General features: G+C 49.3%; 1 protein-coding gene and 1 long non-coding RNA gene across 2 annotated transcripts in view; both read left to right on the forward strand.

The window, feature by feature from the left end:
- The window catches only part of BCL2 (BCL2 apoptosis regulator), a 173,243-nt gene that overhangs the window by 125,383 nt on the left and 23,987 nt on the right, over window positions 1-23,873 (forward strand). The gene's annotated exons all lie outside the window — the stretch shown is intronic.
- On the forward strand, window positions 11,524-18,157 carry LOC309848116. The gene is made up of 3 exons (XR_014302825.1): window positions 11,524-12,151; window positions 13,305-13,893; window positions 13,996-18,157. It is a non-coding gene; the product is annotated as an uncharacterized lncRNA (long non-coding RNA).

Genomic DNA, 23,873 nt, shown 5'->3' on the forward strand with positions numbered 1-23,873 from the left:
TTTGTTTTTCCATGTCTATTTAGAGCAACCAAAATAGGAAAACTACTACACAGGTCCTAACATTCACTTCCTCCACCCTCTTTCTGTACTCTGTCCCAGGTCTGATGAATATAACTTTTTAAACATGTCATTTATTTTTATTTTTATTTTAGTCTAAATGTCCCTTCAGAAACACCACGGGAAAATATTTTTAGCTTCACTAAGAAAACAAACATGTTTAAACAAATAACACCCAAAATGTCCAGGTGGAATTAGTGTTTTCGGAGTTCGCGGGTTTTAACGGGGAGCCCCGTAAGATACAGGCTGCGACAGAATTTTTCTCGATCCTAGGTGTGCCCTTTCTTTCAGGAGTAAAAACGAAGGGAAGAACTAATCACAGTTTTTACACCGGAACCAATCTTTTTGTTGGTGGAGGATTCCCTCCAGCGTGGGGCTGGGGACTGGGCCTTTTCTCCCTGGAAGAACAGAGAGGCAGAGAGGAAGCAAAATGTAATGTGCCTCCCTAGAGCTCTGCAAGGGTAAGTGAAGGTCATAAACAACAATTCAAAAGAAAAGTAGGACCCAGGTGCCCAAGGTATGAATCGCCAACATCAAGCACATACTGTCCCAGGCGCCATGCCTGCCCTTTTCTGTAGTACTGTGCCCCTTTTAAAACCCAGCTTCCTAGAAGATGCCTCGTCTGCTTGGTTTTGATCGGCTCTGTGATTTATTCCTTCTTGATGGTAATGCTAATAGCTAACAGAGTACTTAACGTGTTCCGCGTACTACTTTAAACATGTTACATGTAATGACTCACTTAACCCTCATAAGGACTGAATGAAGTATGTCCTGTCCTTATCCCCACTTTCTAGATGAAGAAACTGAGTCACAGTGGCACATTTAGCACCTTGCCCAAGATGACAGACCTACTTTGTGCCTGAGCCAGGATCAGCCCCGTGTTCATGCTCTCAGCCACCATGCCAGGCTTCCCCTCTAGAGACTATTATCATAATACGGCCATTGATTATATGGGTTTACATTGAAAAAGGTGAAAGAATATAAAAGAGATAATCTCTGTTCCCTGCAAAGATAAAATTTAAAAGAGGATTGAAATTACCTCAGTGGTGTCCACTGGTGTCTATCCTGAAAAGAAAACGCAGCTCCTGTCTGCGTTAAATTTGGAAAACAAGGGCTAGTTGCTGCTGACAGCTCCAGAGAAGCCCGCCACGGAATCAGCTAGGGAGTAAATGTCACTAGACTTTATTGGGTGCCTGCCTAGGCCTGTAGACCCGTGAAGCCCTTGTCAGACTTTAAGAATCCAAGAAGGCAAACCAGAACCTCAGAATCGGGCCTCTTGACTCTGCTCGTTGGCCAATAAGCAGCTCTAATCAAAGACAGTTAAGCCTGCTCAGTGTGTATGAAATGGTGTTTACGTCCTGCTGTTTGGCCTGGGTTCTAGTAGAGAAAGCGCAGTGACCATTGGTCGGCAGAGTTTCCAGATAACATCCTCGGATTTACCTTTCCTCTTCCCACCGATGTGCAGAGCTCCCCCGGCCCCCTCCGGAAAGCCTTGTCCTTCCATGGGGACTTTTCACTCAACAGAACATGAGGGAACTTTTGGAAATTTATGCTACAGAGGCCAAATTCACCAGTGAGAGGAGCTGTTTACATTTCCCTCCAATTGGAAACAGATCAGAAGCTTTAGGGCATTAGAAAATGCAAGCTACATAACAAAATTCTGAGTTCAAGCATTTCATGGATTTTTGGCTCTTGATGTCAGTTATGGATGATTATAACCCTGGTGTGATTCTCAGTGCGGAGCTGGCAGTCTTTTTCAGAACGGCAGCCAGCTGCAACAATGACCTCTAAGACCATGGAAATGTACCCTTCGGGGCCGCCATTCCTCACCTCAGCTTCTGGCCTGGGCAGCCAGGCCCAGCACTGGAAGGGTAACAGCTGCTCAGGGTCCAAAGAGACTCACGGGTTCTTGGCAACAAGGGAAACAAGGAGGTCCAGGAGCCCTTGAAAAGGCCTCTGGTTGGCTTTGCTGCCTTTAGGCAAGACCACCCAACCACCCCAGCCAGATGAGAACAGTCCTGTTTTAGGACCTGCAGAGAGGGAACTGCAAACTCCCTTCGTCAACTTTTACTTAGGCAGAATGATCTTTGCTAGCTTGGCGCTCCCGGCAGCAAGAAGAGGAACCTGTCTTAGAAAGTTGTGTGATCTAAAATGTTCCACAGATAGATGGACAGATGGACAGAGAGAGGGAGGCCATAGACAAATAGATGGTGGGTGAAGAAAGGAAATGAAGGAGAGAAAGAGGGAGACAGACAGACAGAGAGAAGGTAACTGTGACAGAGAGTCAAACCCAGAGCAGTGGGACCAGGAGAAGCATTTAGGACAGAATCAAGTGGCAGAGGAGCCCACTACAACCCATGTGAAACAGACCCGCCTTCGCGCTCCTGGGGCGTCTTCCACGGTCCTCGACCACGCCTGACTGGATCGCAGCGTGGGAATTCGTTAGCTGTTGGTCTCCCTGGCTGGAGTGAGAGCTTCGTGAGGCAAGGACCGTGTCGTATTCTCGTGTGTCCTCTTAGCGTCTAGCTCGGTGTCTCGCTCCGTGGAAGCGGGGGGTGGGGGTGGGGACGGAGTTAAGTAGGTCAAGCAATATCAATCCAGATCCTTTAAGGAGGGCCTCATTCCTATCGCTTCAGTCCTTAACAATTTCCCACCCATACTTAACCTGACGTCACATTTTCCCTCCATAAATTGTTACACTCAAAGTCGAAATGATTTGTAACCTGCCCAGGACTGGATTTGTTAATACTTACCTCCGTTTGACACTTCCTAAGAACACCAACTCCTTGTAATGTTATTTGGCTCTGAAATTATTTTCCCCCAAATATATTTCATTTGAATTTGTTGTTTATATATGTACCTACCTATTCCATGATCTAGGTACTATGACATAGTCTTGGCCTGTGTGAGCTGGTGTGACACACTGCAGGGTGCAGGGTATCTTCTGGGTCAGTGACTATTACTGTACCGTAGGCCAATGTTCCCAGCCAGTGTGTCCTCTCCGTGTGTTACAGCACCGTGTGTGTTCTGTCTTGTCTCTCTTTCTACTGTTGACGTCCAGTGGCTGACAAGAGGTGTGGGATTGAAAGCACCAGCTTCCTGTGCCATCAGGGGAGGTTAAGGGAAGTGGGCAAAGGCCAGCTGTCAATTTAGCTCGCCAGGAAGTCCTGGGACCCGGAAAAAGGTGTCACCGGTGTCCTAGCCTGAAGGGTCACTGTGAAGGGAATGGGAAGGAATGAGAGCAACAGGCATGGCATGACTTTGTGGGGATTTTAGGGTAACAGGAGGTGACAAGAGTATGATGCTGGGGACATCACTCTCCAGGGACCTTGAGTGTCCAGGATTGCGTCCCTGAGCCAGGCAAGATATGCAGTCCTTAGCCCTCCCCCTCCGGAGCTCCTGGCAGCAAATCTGTCTGGTGTGACCCCCCTCCCTTCCCAGATCCAGATCCTCTCATCTTTCAAGGCCCAATCCAAGGTTTGGCCAAGCTTCTCCTCCTATAAAGAATATTCTTCCCCTTCCCTTGGAGCTGTCTCTCTTCTCCTTAGCACCTCCTGGTGTCCCTCTTTTCCTGCTAGCTCGCTCTCTCTCTGGGGCATTGTACTGGGCTGTGTATAAAGCCTGGCACACCACACCACAGATCCTTTCTGCAGAGGGTGAGCAGCTCCTCCCACCAAGGGCCAGGCATTGTGTCCTGTGGGCCTCCAAGCACATCCATAAGCCATGTTGAATCAGTTAAGGTCCCTGGTTTAACAGAAAAGGGACGGCCTTTGTCACAGGTAGACAGGATGGCCGGTCAGATGATCTGACACAAGGACACTGCTCATTTGGGGCATTGCTTTTCGATGATCACTGTCGGGACCAATTAGACCCTTCCTGGGAATCGTTGCCATTTTTAACAATGTCACATAGTTTATTTGTGCTTTCCCTTGGGCTGAGGTCTTTCTTATTCCTTGACTACATCAGAAAGTCCTAGGGGACAGAGGCTTACCGGATCGCTCTTTCCTCGCCCGCTGTACCTAGGCTCTTGGGGCTCTTGGAGTGGGTGACTGTGATGCACGTCGCCCTGATGGCTTCACTCAAGGAGTAGACTCCTCTCATGGCTTCCCGTCAGGTTCTGCAGCCAACTCTGCGAGAGAGACGGGGATCAGAAGGGGCTCTCGGTGTCACCGAGTGGTGTGAATTGGGCCACCGAGCTGGTGAGTGGAGGCAGTAGCTGCAGGCAGCCAAGAATGTGGTTGGAGGGATAAACACAGAAGATGCCTGCGGGCTGCCTAGGCCAGAGAGGTCTGAGGCTTGGGGTCTGGGAGATGGAGACCAAAGAGTCCTAGAACAATGAAAACAGGGCCAGAGACATGAAGAGTGACAGCAGTAAGACTACAGAGAGGGTCAGACACACAGAGATACCAAAGGATGTTCATCCATACTGGAACGTGTCTGTCAGTGCAGACTCCTGCTTCCTTCCTCGGGTGGTGACCTCCTCGGAGCTGGGGTTAGATTTTGTTCCCCTTGCTGCACTCGGGGGCGGGGTGGCACCTGTAGGATGTGCCCAGGGCCAGGCCCACAGTCGGCGTCATGGTTTTTAACCTGGGCTGAACTGATAGGAGGATTTCACAGCCTGTCTTGACAGTTTACCCAGAGGGCTACCAAGGGTTCGATCGCCTTGAACATTATGAAGTTCTCTCCCTTAAATCCAACTGTGCTATCTTGACACAACTTAAGACCATTTCCTCTCCAATGGCTTAAAACGCAGGGGATGGTTTTTCAGCCATCCAGGAGGAAGGAATGCTGTGTATCAAGCCTGGATTCAATAAAGCCAGATTTTTTTTTTCTTTTTTTTAAACAGCTCTTAGCATTTTCTACTACAGACACTGGTCTGGGCAGGGCTTTTTACTTTATTGAATCCAGCTGAATGGCTTGACTACATTAATAATGGGGCTGCATTTCCAACCACCGCCTCCTGGTCTTTTCCCCTAAAAGCCTGACGGTGCTTAAGCAACTGCTAATACGTGAATAATTGCCGGTGGCATCATTTCCTGCCACGATCTGACCACCAGGATGAGGTTTTTCTTCTTGCACCGAATCTGGAGTTCTCGAGCCTGCCATGTGCGGACTTGCTTGAGAATCATATTTAAAACACCGTCAGCAAATCCAAGTGCAGCTGTGAGTGGGGCTGTGTTGAGTTTCTGTGTGTTGAACATTAGGGATTTGGGAAGACGCTGTGGAGTGTACAGTAAAATATTGGCCTGAAGTGGACCTTCACCTCAAGGTTGTCTGGAGCTTTGAACCTGTCAGCTCCACGGAGCATGGACAGTGCCACTTTGCAGGTCCCCCCGGGAGGGACTGGGAGAGTCGCATCCCTGCACGTGGAGAAGACACTGTTGACTTGGCTGCCCTGCCGCCATGTTTCTTTTTGGAGTTTCTGGGGCAGATGACGTCTCATCATTAGTTTTCTTTACGTGGGGCTTGAGCAGTGGTGGGTTTTAGTACAGGTTAGTGCACCCAGGCATCGGTGGGGAGGACAGGCCAAAGCACACAGCTGGCACACAAATACAGCAGAGCCCCCAGGAGCACAGAGGACCCACGTGGTCTGGGTTTGAATCCAGCTCGGCCACTGTCTATCAATTATCTACTCTGCCTTGGTCACCTCACTTCAATAACACTACTTGCTTCCTTGGGTCGATAAGAAGTTCAGTTGATATTTGTTGGATACTTAAGTCGATGCTTGTTCGTGGTCCCATGTAAGTGCCTCAGCTGGCCTGTATTTGTCCTTTTGTGGAAGGGTCCACGCGTGTGCTCCTTTCCCCATAGCCTCCGACGAGGACGAGCAGGAATGTCTGCCTTTCCACTGGCAAGCAGGCCCAGTCCACAGAGGGCTAAAAATGAGGCAAACCTCGCCTATTATGCTTTTTTGGCAAAAATAAAAGAATTATTTCTTTTGATCTGGAAGCTTAATGTGCCCATTTCTGTGGGCTGGGTGCTGGGGGTGAAATTCCTCCGTCCCCACCTCTGAGAACTTGCATCAAACTGGAGCGACGTGACTATTTCATAATCAGTAGCAAACTAAAACCGGGGGCAGACATCATGAAGGGTGGCAGGAGCGGAGGAGGCGTCCATGGGAAGATAGCCGGCAAAGGAGTTCTTAGATTTGGTTTAATAGAAAAAAAGGAAGTGAGAAGGAGGTAGGAAACACTATCTAGGGTGCTTGGCAGCTGTGTCACCCGACGTCCTTCCTGCAACAGGCATGTCGCTACGCTGGGCCTTGCACCTTCTCCAGTGACAGAGGAATAAAGACAAGCTGGAGAAATAAAAACATGTTACTATGTGTGAGTTACCAAGTCAGACCGCAGCAGATCCCAGGGATATTTTTCTGCTTTAGAAATGCAGATACAGTGGGTCGTGAGCGTGTGTGTGAGAGGGAGAGCGAGAGCGCGCTGTACTTTAAGTCTAAAATCTACAAGGACGGAAAGAAACAGAACTGAAGGAGTTGTTGTTTATGTGGCTCTTCATCGTATTAGATTTTTATGGGTTTTTCTCAGAGCTTCTTGATGGTCTACTAATACAAAATAAGTTTATTAGGTCGTTCGCCTGCCTCTTTTCCTCCTCGGGACCTTTTATTTTCTCTTGCTGGATGCTGAGCTGTGTTTCCTCTGCGGGGGCCCATCCCAGGCCCGAGGAGGCAGCCAGCAGTCCCCAACAGCTCATCTGTGTCCTATCGCTCAGCCCCTGCGAAGTGAAGAGAAATAAACAGCACGTGGGAGGGGGAAATCTGTGTTCTAAGAACTGCTTTGGTCTATACATCTATAGATACACTTAACCAGCACGGTGGGTCACATGTACCGGCTGGTGAAACTGAGCATGACTCACTTTTAAACAACTCATAGAACAAGAAATATGTTTCTCAAAACCAGCACCGTTGGCTTACACACGGAGCCGGGGGAGGGAGCAGGCAGCCTCAGAAAGCACCCGTGCACCGTGCATCTGGTGGGAAGAAAGGGTGCCCAGGCCCAGAGAGCTCTTTGCCATACATTGTATTTGGAGAATCTCCCTCGTTGAAGACCCCCAAATTTTGGGATAAATTTTCAAGTTAGTCCATCTTTCTTTTACGGGCTGGCTTTGTGATTGGCACTAGAACTCTTCGATAAGTCGGTCTAGTGATGGAGACCACACCAAGGGAGCCTGAGGTATGGAAAAGTATGTTCCTTCGACCCAAGGTCAGGTAGGGAGAGGCCGAGGAGGGAAAGGTCTGAGAGCATCGTGGAGGGCAGGGTCTTCATTAGAGCCTCGAACGGCTTCGTTTGCTGGGAAGGAGAAACAATTCTCAAGCAAGATGGAAGAACCATCTGAGCATAAAGAAAGTAGAAGTGACAGAGGTCACACTCGCAGTTTTTGTTTTTGTTTTTGTTTTTTTTGGTGGGCGGGGGTCCACTTTTTTTTTTTTTTTTTTTTTGGGACATAAAAAATAGAGATACAAGACAAGAGAGTCACCAAGGGAGCCCAAGGCACCACTTACTAAATTGGTCCAAAAGAGGGATTTCACCAAATGCAAATGAACAAAGAACAATACATGTGACTCAAAATATCCGTTATGCTCTTATGCGACAGGGTGTGAGGCAGGGAGGTGACCTTTGAAAGGTTTTAAACTTGTAAACTTTTGCAACCACATTGTTTTGATTGCTGGGGGATTTAAGAAAGGATTACCTCGGGGTACCATTTTGGAAAAGTGATTTAAAAAAAAAAAAGTACTTCCTGCACAATATTTTAGGATTTTTTTTTCATTCTGTGTTTGCTTTGAAGACCTACCATCCAAAGGTCCATGCTCAGCCTTGGACGAAAAATGAACTCCCAGAAGGGTAGAGGGGCCTGGCTGCTGCTCTGCCTGTCCTTCGACTCCTGGTTCCTCTGCCAGTTCGGGTCACAGGAGCAAGGATAACCCCCACCCCAGATGAAAGACGTGGGGCCTTGGTTTTGCTCCCAGCCCAGTCCCTCCCCCCTTGGACAGGCCAGCAGGGCACCACCATGTCAAAGCATTGTCCCTTACTCTGGGCCAGACATTCCCTGCTGGTCTCTGAAATTTGGGAAACAGGAAATGTTAAGAAAATGTCTAATTTGCCTGATCATGTGAACTCCCTCTGATGATGTTGCAACAGAATTTTGGAAAGCAGTGCCGTGCTCCGAGCCCGGCTCACTTGCACCCTCCTGACCGGAGAGCATTTGCTCCTCTGAGACTAGGGTAGATTTGACTACCCAGGCCCAACTTCCCTCTTTCTAAACATGTAAACCCCGATGCCTAAAGAACCAAACCAGAAAAACCCATGCAGACTGTCACATGATCAAACACCAGTGGGGTTGCCCAGAGGGGCCTGCGTGCCTGTCCCTGAAAAGCCCCTTGGCATTTAATGAAAGCACCCAACCCCAGGCCAACATGCCTGAGCAGGCTCCCGCAATGTCTTTAGAACCTTCACTACCTGTGTTTGTTGGAGATGATGGATGATTAGCCTTTCTTCCCACACATTTGGCTTTGATAGTCTCCACGCGAAAACATTCAGATGCAAATGATTTAAAAACAAAGTGGCTTCAAGGGATCTTTCTGGGGGGATGGAAATGCTCTGTATCTTGATGGGGCAATGCGTTCCAGGGGGTGTATGCTTTTGTCAAAATTCATCAAAGGGTACACAGAAAACGTGGTCATTTTGCTCTATGTAAATTATACCTTGATGGGAATTTTTAAAATAATAAAGCAGCTCGGGTTCAGAAAAAAAACAAGTGGGTGTGATGTAATGACCCCATTTCAAGAGATCTAGAGACAGAAGGTCCGCCAGCAGAAACTAAAAAATGCGTGTATGTGGGCAGTCCCCACTGTGCGGGAAATCTTTGCAAGGTGAGCAGATCAGGCCCAGCTCACAGATAGCACAGCTGGCTACGTGCATGCGTCTATGTTTTCATGTTTTGGTTTCTTAAAATCTTTATGTCCATTTTTTGTTTGGCTTATTTCCCTGTTCAATTGGATTTTGTCTTCTATTTCCTGACTATGACTCCCCCATAGTACCTAACATCGCAGGCCGGCAAGAAGCAAATGCCCAATAAATGTCCACTCACCCCCGAGATGCAGTGCTTTCCCTCCCTCTGGAACGTTATACTGAAATGAGCCAGCGTGTGCTGGCCTTAAATGCCGATGTAAGACTGCAAAGCGAAAGGAGAAAGAAACGTCCATACTTGTGCTAGTTTTGAGAAAATTCCCAGCGCTCTCTGCTCCTAAAAACATCTACTTCGGAACTTAACTTTGGAAAAACTACTTTTGCCCCACAAGGAAAAGAAAACCTGTACTCCCTGAGTCGTGATGGTTCTTTTAAAGCAAGAAAACGGAGTTCATGATTATGTCTGAATGTGGGCGAGTGAGGGCAAAGGTAGCCTTGCTTTTCCTCCTCTTCGTGACGAACGGGAGCAGGTGTGGAAATTCCCACCAGTTACGCTGTGTCCATTTATACGTGTGTATACAGAGTTTTATGGTTGTTGTTTTTTGTTTTTTTTCTGAAAGTCTTTGTTTTGTCATCATCTCATTTTGAAACTAGAGAGGAAGGGAATGGGAGGGCAAATTGCTAATATCAGAGCCTTCTGGAAATTCCCCTTTTATGGTACATGAGTCTTTCTTAAGAACAGTTCTCTTTCAGTTGTGTTTTTGTGAGTTTAGTTAAAATCACTCTGCCCAGCCCTGCCTCTGGTTTCCTTAAGCAATCATCCCTGCTCTCTAGAACATGGGGCTGCCTGGACACAGCCAAGGGGTGAAAACTTGATTTGCGCTGCTTGGGCAGGAAGGGTCTCATATAGGTACTTGGTTTTAAAGTAGATACACGGAGCAAAATCCATATTCACACAATTTAAAGTAATGAATTATCCCGTATCTTTTATACACTGATGGATCTCCCGTGAACCATGCATGAGGGGCAGACAGGGAGCTGTGTGAACGTCTCCTGGGAGTCTCTGTCCAGGTACATGGTCAGTCCCAGTCACAGCCTGGCTTTATCGAAGCCGCCTGATCAAGTCAGAGCAGAGCCAATTTATTTTAAAGCAAAATGCTTTTTTCCCTCCACATAGCTTCAGAAAGATGCCTTCTGAAGGTTGGGAGCCTTGGATTCTGGTGCTGGGACAGGCTGGCGTCCAATGTGCCCCCAGGTGGACGGGGCCAGTGTGGGGCCCGCAGGTGGAAGGGAGCCTCCCCGACGCAGGAAGGGAGGTCTTGCCGCTCCTGGGACCCGTTGGCAGGCTGCCTGGGGGGCCTCGGAGGGCCCAGCCCAGACTGATGCTTGGAATGTGGAGAGCGTGTGACAGCCAATCCCAAGGCTGGGCTTTGAAGGACTATGCTAATTAGCAGAGCCAGTGCTCGGGTCAGGTCACTGGGCGGCCAGGTAAAGAGTATCAGGTTATTTCTGCCCTGGCAGACAGACTGAGGGGGTGGGCTGAGGCCTTCACTGCAGAGTTGTTCTTGGCAGTTACTTATTAATTACACCTCAAGGCACCGCTAGGTAAGACCAGAAAAATACTCCTCCAGCAACTCTGACTTCCTCTCCCTGCCCCCCAACATCCTCACAATCCACTCCTCCAGCGTGGGAAACTGGGGAGACCTCCTGCCTGGGGACAGCTGGCCTCCCAGGCCGCTGGGACACACCGCCTGTTCGCTCCTCAAAGGAACCCTAGATTCTAGGCCAGGTGAGTTTAGATGTGGTCAGAGCTCTTCTTATGAAAGGTCTTGATTTTTGAGGGTTTTTTTTTTCCTGCTACACTGAGCCCTCTATATGTTTGTTTTCTTTCTAATTTTGGCTTTAAAAATAAAAGAATGTTTGGGTACAGGGTAAAAGTTTTGTCATCTCCAGATTGGAAACTCCCTAGTCACCCTGAAACCGGACAGGTGCCTATTTGTTTCTCTGTCGATAAACAGTGTGTGCTTCGCCCAGAAGTAAACTGCTGCTAGCCACAGAGGACACGGGCCTGTGGCGGTGTTCGAGAAGGACCCAGTGGCCCTAACTTAGGAGCAAAGCCTGCCTCTCCCCTTCTTTTTTGATCTTCTGATAGAGACCACATAGTGTTCTCTTCACGGTATTTTGATGGCACATGGCGTATAAACACAGGTGTGACCTTTACACCATGCACAGAACTACAATATAATAAGTGAGAGAAGATCAAACCAGCTGGAGTTGAAGGTTCAAGTAGAAAAAAGCTAATACGGGTTGTCACTGAAAACATTCTGTCCCAGAGCCGGTCCTGGGCCCCCTCTAAGGGACTCTGACCAGTAGCCCCTTGCATGGTTTTGCAGACCAGCTCTAGGCAAAGGGTTTCCATGAAATAAGCCATCTCTTGAGGTGTAGAAATACATGCAGACGCTCACTCTGAGGATGCCATCGGGGACAGCCCCCCGGTGCCTGCGTCCCCCCTGCCCCGCTGGAGGAGGGGAGTGTTGGAGCTTTGTGTTAAATAAGGCAAGCTGATGTGTCTGTCCCGGCTTCTCTGTGGGCTGGCATTTCCCATCTTTGGGACTCCCGTTTCCTCACTTAAAAAATAAAGGGACTTGGAACCCATTCCTTCAGCTTCTTGCCTTCTGGGTTTTTTTCTGGCTGGAGGCACAGCCTGAAATGAAAGCCTAACGCCATTTGGGTACTTAATTCCTGAGAGGGGGGAATACAATTAACTTAATTGTTTATTTGTGCAAAGGCTTTCTTATTTAACTCCAGAACTTGCCATCTAAATTTGAAGGAGGGTGGCCCCGGGTTCCTGTTCGGAGAAGTCGCTGCTGTTTCTTGTTCTTGCTGAGCAGGCAGCTCCGGGGAGAGGAGCCAGAGAAGCTGGACAGCAAGTCTCGAACATTCGCACCTCCACCCCAGAGCAGCGTCTGGGCAAACCCTTTCACCTGAATCTCTGGTTGGCCAGGAAGTCAGGCCTCTGGGCGCGGGGCCCCGTGAGGTTTATGAAACCCCCTGGTTTGCTGTTACTGAGCAGAGCAAGAAAGGGGCCCTCAGCCCGGGACATGGGCCTCTGTTTCTGTTCCTGTGAGTGTCACATGGCCGGGCAGGTGGACCCACGGCGTTCTTGCGGTGCTCAGGTGAGGGGCGGGGGGCGGGGGAAGGAGAGCTCTGGGCATTTGGGGCGGGCCTGCCATCCTCTGAGGCTGGGCTGCTCGCCGGGGCTGAGGGCACCTTCCCGCAGCGGACGGTCGGTCGGCAAGGCCCAGAGACGGGCCTGGTGGCTCCAGCCCGGCACGGGGTCTTTCTGAATTTAGTGGGTAGAGGCCACAGATGCTGCTGAACGTCCTAGGATGCCCTCCCCCATGAGGGAATTACGTAGCCCGAAATGTCAACTGATCTAAGTCCTAGAGCTGGTCGTATTTGCTAAGTTGAACGCACAGGGCTGGGGCGAATGGGAAAAGTTATTTGCAGTTTTATCCCCCCAAGGGACAGGCCACTGTTGCTCTGTGGCGGGATACGACTGTGTTAACTAGAGCTTCCCGCACGACTCTGCCCTTCCCTCAGAATTTTTTATTTCTTCTTTTTCTTGTTTCTTCTCCACAAACTTCGTGAATATTTACTGGGCATTCAGGGATAAAATGGTTTCTGGCCTTGAGAAATGTCCTCAGGCAAGACAGTGAGAACGGAAGTCCCAGGAATGCTCAGTGCACCTCACCTTGGTCACACCGTGGTCATGTACTGGCGTCCTGGGGGACAGAGGATGAGCCTCTGACCCCAAAAGAGAACATGAGGGGGCAGAGGAGAGGGGGTGTGACCAGCGCTCCAGGGAATGAAAGGAGGAGAAGGTTGCAGGTGACGCCGTGGGCCCAGCCCGCTGTCTTCCCCCACCTCCTCCACAGGCCCCCAGCTGCCGCATTTCTAACCCCCACCGCCTCACCTGCCTGCCCCTCCCTCTCCATCCCAGCCCCTGTCCTACTCTTCCCTCTACACACCAACAGGGGGCAGCAGAGAGCAGCTGACAACCCCAAGCCGCAACACCCACCCTGGGAACCAGCCCATCCCCTAGACTGCAGAGTGCCCTTTGGCTTCTGTCCCAGCAAGCTGGTGCTCTGAGACCCTCCTCCTCCACCAGCCTCCCTCCACACCCTGGGACCTCGGGAGAGCGCCCCCCCTGCCCCCGCAGCCCTACCCAGCGCACCGCACACCCTGCGCCCTCCCAGCCACGGCTCAGGTTCCGGCAGGTCACTCATGCGATGTTACTGACTTGCTGTGTCTTTCTCAACCTTGCAGATGAGGCTTTTTTTTGCCTCGTCCAGCTCCTGGCCATCCCCGGAGGCTGGAGTTCGGCTCTGACCCCTGCTGATTCCCCCAGGCCCTGGACCAGCGCTGTTCCCAGAGTCTGTGTTCAGGCTGGTGGTCTGATGGAGAAGGCACGGCTGTGTCCCCTCAGACGCACCCTTGCCCCTGCCTCGCCGACAGTGCCATCACCCCCTCATCGTCATGGGTAAATAAGAGGCACAAAGGCATTAGACATCTTGGCCGAGATTTTAAAGCTAAGGAATAATAGATCTGGAAATCCAAGTCGACATTCTAGACTCTACCACAACCCCCATGGCCGGTCCAGTCCCACGCGGCCCTGCGACTCCCTTATAAGGTGTGGTAGGTCCGCCTTCCTTGGGCCCAGCGCAGTCTCTGTGGATTGTGCTGTTGAACTCATTTGAATTTTGCTTCCTTTATTTACTCACTCCCCAAACACAGGCACCGTGAGAGCCCCCACAAGACAGGGATGAAGGGTGGGCCCTTCCCGTGGGCCCTGGAGGGGAAGGAGGTGGCCGTAGCAGCAAGCCTGGTAGTGAGCAGAGATGGGTATGGTAGGGAGGTGGGTAGTGAGCAGAGATGGGTATGGTAGGAAGGTGGGTAGTGAGCAGAGATGGGTATGGTAGGGAGGTGGGTAGTGAGCAGAGATGGGTATGGTAGAGAGGTGATGGGGCTTAGTCAAGAAGGGCTTCACCGAGGAGGCGATGTGTGAGCAGAGTGCCGAGAGGCACGAGGATGTGGTGGGAGCTGGGGTCAGCTGGTGGTGTGCGGTTTGGGCCGATGCTGCCTGTAGGTCTGTGGAGCTTAAGGCATGAGCTGGGTGGGGCTCGAGGGCCAGTTCACCCCCTGGGTAATGGGGAGTCTCTCGGGGCATGTGACTGAGAGAGAAGGACTTGCTCGTTTGTGGTTTAAGAAGAACCCCTAGCAGCAGTGCTAAGGACAGGCTGGAGGGACATGGGGGACAGTGTAGACACATGAGGAGCGATGTGGGATGAAGGGATGTGGCATCAGAGGACTGGAAAGAGGATCCGTCCATGTAGCAGAGAAGGCAGTGACAGGTGTGAGAGGGGAAAAGAGGAGACATTGGGAGTCCCTTCTGGGCTTTCCACTAGGTGGTGGGCTGCCGGGGCCTGACTGGGGTCTAGAGACAGATTTTGGGAAGGCTTAAGGTGTGCCTTAGGTCTGAGGTACCTGATGTATATGTGGTTCTAGATTAAGGTTTGATGGCTCATTGGGCAGCCATGGGCATAAAGGGCCCTTAGCAAAGTTGTAGCTGAAATCAAGAAAGAGAATGAGGTCTCTACCGCTTGGGGCGGCTGGTTCCCTAAGTCCATCCCTCTGCACAGAACAGTCTTTACTGCCTTATCTGTGTCCCTAAGCTTCCTACTCAGGTTGATGGGAGTGATCCACAGTTGGAAGGTTCAGGGAGGCGATGAATAAATAATTTCCTTCCTTTCTGCACCGTTAAGAGTTCAAGAATGTCCCCAACTTCCGCAGTCAGACGGCCCCTTTCCAGGGCCACATCTCATTCGTAAACTTTATTGTCCTGTGGGAGGCTCCTCTCCTCTTGACGATGCCAGCGGTCCATCTGCCTCTGGATCTGGCTTTGGCTTTTTGAAGTATCTAGCTCTGCGTGGAGCATTCCAGGTGGGGCCCTGATGGCTTAGTACAGTTAGATGTCCTTTCTGTTGCCTTATGAAGACCAGGCTGGTCTTTCTGCACTGAGATCTGGAGGCAGTACCTTCTGCTGACTCAGAACTCTTCTCCTGGGCTTATAGCTGACCCAAAGGCATAGGCTCTAGTTTGAATTTTTTTTTTTTTTTTTTTAAGAAATCACCTTGACTAATGATGTCAGGCAATAGGATTCTAAGATCAAAAAATAGCAAGCAAGCCCTGCAAAGAGAACTCTACCAGCTTCAGACTTTGCACATTGCTACTTTCACGTGTGCATTTCCTACCAGCTCCTTATAAAGAAAGTCCCTGGGAGAAGGACATCGAGATCTCAGACAGTTAAAGACGAGAGAAGAATGGAAGGGAATTGCAGTTACTGGATGCTGGCCCCTGTACTGAGTGCTTCACAGAGGTCCCACAGAGATGACTCTAGAACTAGGGTCTTAAGTTTCCACGTTTTATGAATTAAATGGAGGCTGAGGGACATTGAAGACCTCGTCTCACATGAGCTAGATGGAAGCATTCCTGGGAAAGAAAGGAGAACAGGCAACTCGTCCAACTCACTGAGGCAGCAGGTAACGTGCAGAGTCCACATGCCCGGATCTGCCTTATTCGAGCATTCATGCTCCTTCTCCTCCATCAGGCTTCGTCCTACGGTGGTAGGAGGAGGAGGCACAGGATCGGAGACTGAGGGGAGGTTGTTTGTCGGGTGAGGGAGAGCTGCAGTGGTGTGGGTATGCTAGCCTCTCACATTTTCTGCCAAAGGAGCCACTGTCCACTAGGTAGAATGTACCAGAATTGAAGACACGAGGCGACCTTATCACCTGACCAGTCCACCATCTTGCACTAATGGGTATTCCCAAACCCAAGTAATCACTTCTTCAGGTAAGAAAGGGACCTCTAGTAGATGCTGAGGACAGGCCCATGAGTTCTTATTCTTTTGTCTCCTGAGAATGCTTTTCACTTTATTATTCAGGAGTAGGAACATTTCAGGGCAACACTCTGCAGATAGATGGGTTGGCTAGTTTGACAAAAAGCCCTGTGCACAAATGCTAGAAAAATCAAAGAATAGATTTCATCATCACTACTCCTTCTGACCTCACTTAACAGCAAACATCTCAGGGATGTGGATGAATTTGGGGGAAGGTTTTTGCCAATGACTGGGGAGAAGAAAAACCCTTTAATTTTAGAATCTCTTGGAAGAGATCTGTTTTTAAAATTTCAAGTATCTAGAATTGGGCACACACGGAGTGTTGTTGCCAAGCGGAGGCCCCGCGTAGAGAGTAATGACCACATCAAAACACCGGGCTCGGTATGGTGTGCTCCATTTCTGGTCCCCTAACAGTTGCATCAGTTTGGTGTCAAATACATGTTTCTGAAGAAGCCGAACGTTGTTTTCTCTGAGTTAGATAAACAAACTCCTTGAGGTCTATTTATAACTATTTGTTAGTGAGTCTCTTGTGAGCTGTACAAGGCGGTTGGAACCCAAAGGAGATGTTTTTGCAGGTTGGCTGTTGAGTAGAGACTGTTTTGACCAGGGTCTCAGTAGCTCCTACCCAAGCCCCTACTTGCCGCTCCGAATTAGTACTTTCCAGAATGTCCTCCAAAGCTGTCCCACCAGCTGCTGCTGATTAGATACGAGGAGAGCTGCTACAAGCTTTGCTCCTTCCTGGGAAGGGGCCTGGCCTTGAGAATTAGCCACAGGGCCCATTTAACTCTGCTTCCTAGCTCAGCGATCCAAGGGCTCAGTGCACCACAGAAAACCTTCCTACAACAGAGAGCCAGTGTTCGGGGGGCATTTGGTTCCAACTTGCTTGTGTTTGAACATTTATATTTATAATAGTGCTAATCTCTAAGGGACTCAAATCACATTAAGAGCTTTATCTAAGGCTGCCAAGGAAATTAGCATGTATCCACATGACTGGGAATGATGAGAAATGGGGTTGGGCCTACAGAAATTGAATAAGCGCCGACTTTCATTTCCATTATCTTCTTCATGAGATTTTGCTTTTAAACCCACGCAGTCAGGCCTGGGTAGACACTTCCCCCTCTGCGTCCAGCTCGTGCCATCCCCTCACTCTCCCCACTGTGGCCACTTTGCCTGGGTGAGCTGGCCGGCTTCGCCTCATCCTTCTCTGAACCCCCCCCAAGGCCCATGTCTCCAGGCCACTTAGGTCATTCCTTTCTTGTATGGCTCTCTCCTGGCTTCTCACAGACACGTCTCCGACTAGAGGGAGAAGAATGTTTGTGGTTCTCTCTCAAGTTCACCTCAGAGTTTAGGTCATGCTAGTCACATAACTGTACCCAGTCGGTAATGTGGGCTGAACGGTTAGGCAGGGGGTGCACTGGTGTGGTGGGAGGTACGTGGGCCAGAGGGGAAAATAGCTTAGGGTCACCACAGATACTGTCAGTGTGGGGAAGGGAATTTTGGGGGAAAATCTAAACAGATTAATTTGATCAACCAGGCTAATTTGTAGAAAAAGCACAAGAAGGGGAAAGTTCCCTTTGAGCAATGAGAGAGATGAGAGAAGCAGGGAAGGCCGCTGACTGCATTACAGAAGGGGAAACCAGGATGACTTACCGAGTAATTTGTTGAAGCTAAAATGAGAGCTCGGTGTAGCCGGGGTGAAGAGAGGCCGGCCCATTGGCCTGCTCAGTGGAGACATGGCTTGGTACTCTTTGAAGACAGTTGCCTGTCAAACTAGGCTATGACTGGAGTCACCCAGGGGAGGTTGGAGAGTCGACCCCCACTCTCCCAACCAGAGAACTCCTGTGCAAGCATCAGAGTTCAAGTTGCAGCCCGACCTTCCTAGAACTGTTACTGCCACAGCCCTGCACAGTGACTTAGCTAAGCTTTCTCGGTTTTTGAGGCATCCCTGTGTGAATTTACGTCTGTTCCTCCATGGAGACTGCTCGGTTATCAGACTGAAACAGCTCACCGAAAGCCAAGCGGAGTCTGGTTTTAGCATTTGTTCAGGGCTCTTGGGTGCAGAGAAGGCTTAGTAATGGCAGTTTCACAGCCGAGGGGGAATGTAACTTGAGAGGAGAATGATAGGCGCAAAGACCAATGTGAAGAGAAAGGGTGATACCAAATTAATAGGGATAAGGGAGGGAGAAAGAAAGAGTAGATATACATAGCAATAAGAGAAGAAAAATCATTACAATGCCCAGTGGGCCCCCCAAAAGTGGTTTTTCTGGATTTTTCTGCTGTTGTTGTCTTGTATTTTGTTTTGCTTTTCTCGTTTGGGCCCTCCTGGATCCACCACTGTTGCTAGAAGATGAGAGCAGGTGCTTTTTTGGTGGAACCCATTCCTGAAGCAGCATTGCTGAAGGGAGAGGAGAGACACCACAGCAATCTTCCTACCAGATCTCTGTTTTGTTTTTGGTTTTTGTTTCATTTTCAGGCTGATTTAAGCAAAGTGGGGGAAAATTGTATCTGGACAAAGGAAACTTCTCTCCCTAAATCTAAAAGCCTATGTCAAGAGAACCCCTTCTGGAGGGAGCGTATAGTTAAGCATTGTGCTGGATTCCAAACAAAAACTAGATAAAGGGTTAGAAATCAATATTATTAATGGCATCTCCTTTCTTCCTCGCTGCTAAAGCCCCTGCCAGGCCATTGTAATAACAGTGGGAAGGAAAATTGGAGATTCCATCAAGAAAAGGCTTTTAAAGGAAGGCTGTGTTATTGCATTACTGTTTGGACTCTCTGAACACATGAACGCTTCCAGGTTTTTTTAAAAATATGGGTTGAGGGTGGCAGACTGAAATCTCCCTGGGCTAGAATAGTGACTTGGGCAGAAATAAGTCAAAACCCTTTATTATCAACCAACATTTTATGATAGAAATTAGCTTGATTTTTTTTTCCTCATAATTTAATTTTTTCCAAAGAGACAGAGATGTTATATGTGAGCAAGTCCCTGCCACATTCAAGCTTGTGACAAGTTGGCTCTGGGCAAAGCCATTTTGCTGGGTGTCGTTACTCTGTTTAGGGAGGCTGTGTGACAGAGTGGAGAGGCAAGGTACTTTAGGTCAGAATTATGGGTTTGAGTCCTGGATCCACTATCGATTAAGTGTGTGTCCTGGGACAAGTGACATATTCTCGAGCATCTGTAAAATGGGGGTGGCAACAGTCATAACTTACCTGTGGGTTGTTGTGAGGCTCCCACTCGTTGGTACATAAGGGGAGCACTTGATCAACTATAGTGCGCCAGGGGAATACTTGTTTTCATTCACAACAAGTACCTTTATAATGTTGGGAAAGAGAAGGCTATCATTTCATTTTCAGTGTATGTTCACTTTTTACCTAATAATGCTTTTTGTGTCCCACCATGTTCCAGCCAGCAAACCCGAGGCCGGGAGGACCTGTTGTCACTTCCTACTATGACACTGCATTAGCATGACGTTTAGTCCTTATCCAGCACCTGATAACTTTTGGCCTTTAAAAATAAGGATAAAAGCCCCAGGGCCAGAAAGATTAAGGATTAAGTTAAGTTTTAAAATAACACATCTTTTCATATATTCTCTTCTCAGTTTTATGGTACTGGTAATTTTTAAAATTAGATTTTCCTCAGGGCATTTCGTACTAAAAAATGATGAAGCTCCTTGTCCCTTGTAATTGCATTTCTTTTGATTTTCTTTTATTATGACTTGCATATCACTGACACTTTTTTCCTGGAATGTTAAAAGTAGTCATCATCCAACTAAAAGGAAAAAAATACTGTCCTAATGAAAATGGAAAAGAGAGAGTGGATATTCCTCTCTTTTGGTTCCAAACAAGGCTAAGTCCTCATTCCTCATACTTTGTACATGCCAAGGTTGATGTCATGGATCCAAACCAGTTTTGAGTTATCTGAAATGAAAAAAAGAAAGAAAAAGAAAAAGGCACTTCAACAATCTTCTGAAGCTTGAAAAACAAATTTTCCACAGTCTGATAACCCAAAAATGACTGAATGGATTTTCTCTGTAATTAACAGTGGGTGGGAGCCTGGAGGGATATGGGGGGGAAGGTTTAAAAATGGAAAGTTTCAGTTCAGAGGGGGTGCTCTAGGAGATCCAAGAAATGCTGGAGGGGTTGGAAAGGAATAACACGCTTATCCTGGGTAACATGATCCTTTTGTCTGAGGAACAGGACTGAAAACCCAAAAGTTCATTTTGGTTGATGCGTTAACTTACCGCTAATGAATATTGTTGAAGAGTGATAAGTAGGACACATCCAGGGCAAGTGTTTGTTAATTCTTCATAAAGTCATCTCTCATTACTGAGATACGGCTCTCATCCCGTTTGAACCATGATCTTACAGAGCTGTTGGAATAGATGGGTTGAGACTTCAGGAACCATCCCTGGAATTCTCATTTCTGGTGCCTGATGCCGTTGGGGCAATTGTTTCAAATCATGTCTAGAATATCAAGCACTTTGCTAACTTCTCTCTCTGTGAGGGCAGTTCCTCCCAGGTTTCCTCTCCTGAAACCGGCTCTAGGATTCAGGCTTCCCTCTGCACCTGGAATAGACAGAATGGCAACTCTGGGACTTCGAGTGAGATCCGGAAAGGTCCTATAGTGGCTGCGTGGCTGCCAGTGGCCCAGTTACATAACCCTTTCCATCCCCCGCTTCTGACACGCAGACACAAAACAGAGTTCCCAAATCTACGAGTTGTGTAAACTTAGATCCCCAGAGAGCCTGCAGAGGCCATGTGGGGCCTTCTTTTCCTGTCACTAATGAGGCTCTCGAAACCTGGAAAGGTGACTCCCTTGACAGCAAAAAGCGAGGCTGAGCCCATTGTGGACACACGGACCCCACCGCTTGCCCCCTGTGTGGATTATGGGCAATGTGTGATGAGCTTCTGAGCCAGCGCGCGGCTGTGCTCAGGCTTGTGCCTTTGGAAGAGTGTCTTCCATCGTCAAACATTAAAACTTGGAATGCTTACTCTTTTATCCGAAGATCCCATAGACTTGATGGCAGTACATTCATTATTCTTTTATTGAGATATAATTGACATATTACATCAGTTTCAGGTGTAAACAATGATTCAATATTTATTTATGTTGTGAAAGGATCACCACAATAAATCTGTGAACATCCCTCATCCCACATAGTAATTGCAATGTTTTCCCTGTGACGAGAACTTTTAAAATCTACTGCCTTAGCAACTTTCAAATATGCAATATGGTGTTACTGACTGTAGTCACCGCTGTGCGCTATATCCGTAGGACTTACGTATTTTATGTCTGGAAGTTTGAGCAGAATGTCTTGTGGCCATGCAAATGAAATTATAATTTTTTAATATCTAAGATTACCATTAATAAAATGATCTTTTCCAAGTGATGTACCGAGTTAGTATAACTTACTTATTTGAAACTGTAACCCATCCACCATAAGCTTATGTCCAGAGGAAAACCTCTCTCAAAACCCTCTAGGTGTGTGTGAAATAACTCGAATATTTTGTTCGCAGTTTTTCAAGATGTTTTAGTAGGTTAGGATTACCTCAAAAGGCATTTAGCTATTTTTTTTTTTAAGATTTGTTTATTTTAGAGAGAGGGAGAGCGCGCGCACGCTTGTTAGTGCACGTGGAAGGAGGGTAGGAAGACATCTCAAGCAGACTCCCCAAGCGACTCCGTCCAGCCGGACGTGGGACGCGATCCCATGACCGTGAGCTCATGAGCCAAGCCAACATCTGGTGTCGCATGTTCAACCAGCTGTGCCAACCGGGCACCTGTACCTCAAAAAGCATTTCAGTTTCAGGTTTAAACAGAAACAAAAAGTATTTAAGTTGTAAGGTTGAGAACGTCAAGAATTAGGCAGAGGTTAAAAATTCAGAAAAAGCGACATTTGGACATTTTTGTTCTGCTCTTTAATCCACCACATGTCCCCCTCCAGTTGTCCCATCACTACTCAGTCAGCATTTAAACCCACAAAGGTTAACAGAGGTTGTGCAGCAAGCACCTGGCCCGGACTCCGGCCGGGGTCACAGGCCTGGCATCCGGTCCAAGCGCCACGGTCAGAGGCAGCCAGGACACGGCTGCCCATGAACCCGTACCTTCTCCTGCAGGTTTCAGTCTGGCCCAGATGCTCCCGTCGCGCCCATGACCAGGGTCCCTCCACCACGGTGAGGGCTGGCAGGGCCCCACGCAGCTATGGGCAAACCCTTCCCGGGGCTTGTGGAGGTCTTGTGTTGGCCAGTTGGCCAGTAACTAGTCCTCTTCCCGTCTGAGAGGGTGGGGAATTACCGTCTTCCAGAAAATGCAGAGCAGGCAAAGGGAAACCAGGGACAAAAGAATCAGAGCTGAGGAATGAACTTCAGCAAGACGAGGAGGGAGCAGGACAGCAAAGCAGCAAAGGCCACAGAGAACAACAGGGATTTTGGGGGGTAGGGGAAGGGGCCTGGGGTGTGAGACGAGCCACCTGCACCTGCATATGTTCCAATGAGGTCTGGAGCTCGGTGGTGGGGTTTCGGAGGACAGGCTCGGGCCCAGCCTTCTCTGCCCATCATTGGGGAGTAAACCCACCCGGCAGGATGGAAGGTGTCCGTGTGGAGGAGGGAGCTGAGGGCAGAGCCCCTCACACAAAAGGGACCCAGGGATTCGCATTTTGCACCTCCGTCAGGCATTTGGAGTAATGGAGCCACTGCCGCTGAACATATTTCTTGTCTTACAACTCCTGACATTGTAAAGAAAGCGTTTCTGGCTTGCTGGGCCCGACTGCCACAATCGCAAACTTGCCCCACAGACTCGCCTTCCAGAAACAAACCGAACCAAACATTAAAGGATTAAACACCCAGCGAGCAGATGGGTTCTTGTAAAATGCTCTGTGGGCAGGTTCCTAGGAATTTAAAGGTCTCTGGCTTTGTTAAGTTATGAAAATTTTCCAAATTTAAGTCAGCAGAGCGAGCTGTTAGAGTCATGAGAAGAGTTGCTGGTGTCTGGGACGGCGGGGCTGGCTGGGGGCCTGCTGGGGGCCGCGGTGGTGCTCGGGGGGCGGGGGCCGTGCCTCCCTCACCCCCCTCTCTGCCTGTGGTGGGGGAGCTGCTCCTGTTCCTGCCTGCTGGGGACTCAGTCGCTTTTAACTCAGCAGACACCCTCGGAGGGACCGAAACCTGGTTATGGCTCTGGAGGCTCTCGGGCCACCGATGGGCTTCGGGCTGATTTGTGTTTGTGACTCCGGGAAATCTTGCCTCCTTCACGTTCCAGAATCCCCCGTGAAGCCGCCCTGGTAAACAGGAGGGCTCTTCCTGAATGCTGCGGGAGGAATTTCTCCTTCGGGATTCATGCCTCTGTCTTCACGGCATTTTTCAATACCCCGGAGGTGGCGCGTGAGGAGTCGGCCACCGCGGCCAAACCGCAGGCTGAGGACACACAGAGGCCCCACACGTTCCCGTGGGATCCAGCTCCGCAGAGCGCCCCGGGCTGGTGCTGAGGGGCTGGTCCCTGAGGCTTGTGCTTTCTTCGGAATCACGGGGCTGCTTTCTGCCCCTGTAGCCCTGCTCGCTCCAGCCTGCCTCCCCACCCCTGGGCTGCACACACAGGCTCCCCTTAGGACCTGCCGTGGCCTGGCTATGAACTCCCACCTCGCTTCCATGTCCTAAGATGCCGTCGCTCCTTCCCTTCTCCCATGCACCCTCCTCCAGGCTCAGCCCCTGTCCGCTGCAGCCCGTCCCCAGGACCCCTGCGGCACTCCCTCAGGCTTTTTGTTGAACCTCGCATTGTCTCCGCAACAACTCGGTCTCTCTTCTCTGTCTCCCCCAAGAGAAGCACAGTGTGGTGAAAAAGCAAGTGCCTGGGAGTTGCTGAGGCCCTGATGCAAACTGCAACTGTACCACAATAAGCTGTGTGACCTTGGGCACATTGTATAACCTCTCTGGCCCCGGTCTCTTCTGTA

The sequence above is a fragment of the Mustela nivalis genome, assembly GCF_964662115.1.
Source record: "Mustela nivalis genome assembly, chromosome: 14".
Classification (NCBI taxonomy): domain Eukaryota; kingdom Metazoa; phylum Chordata; class Mammalia; order Carnivora; family Mustelidae; genus Mustela; species Mustela nivalis.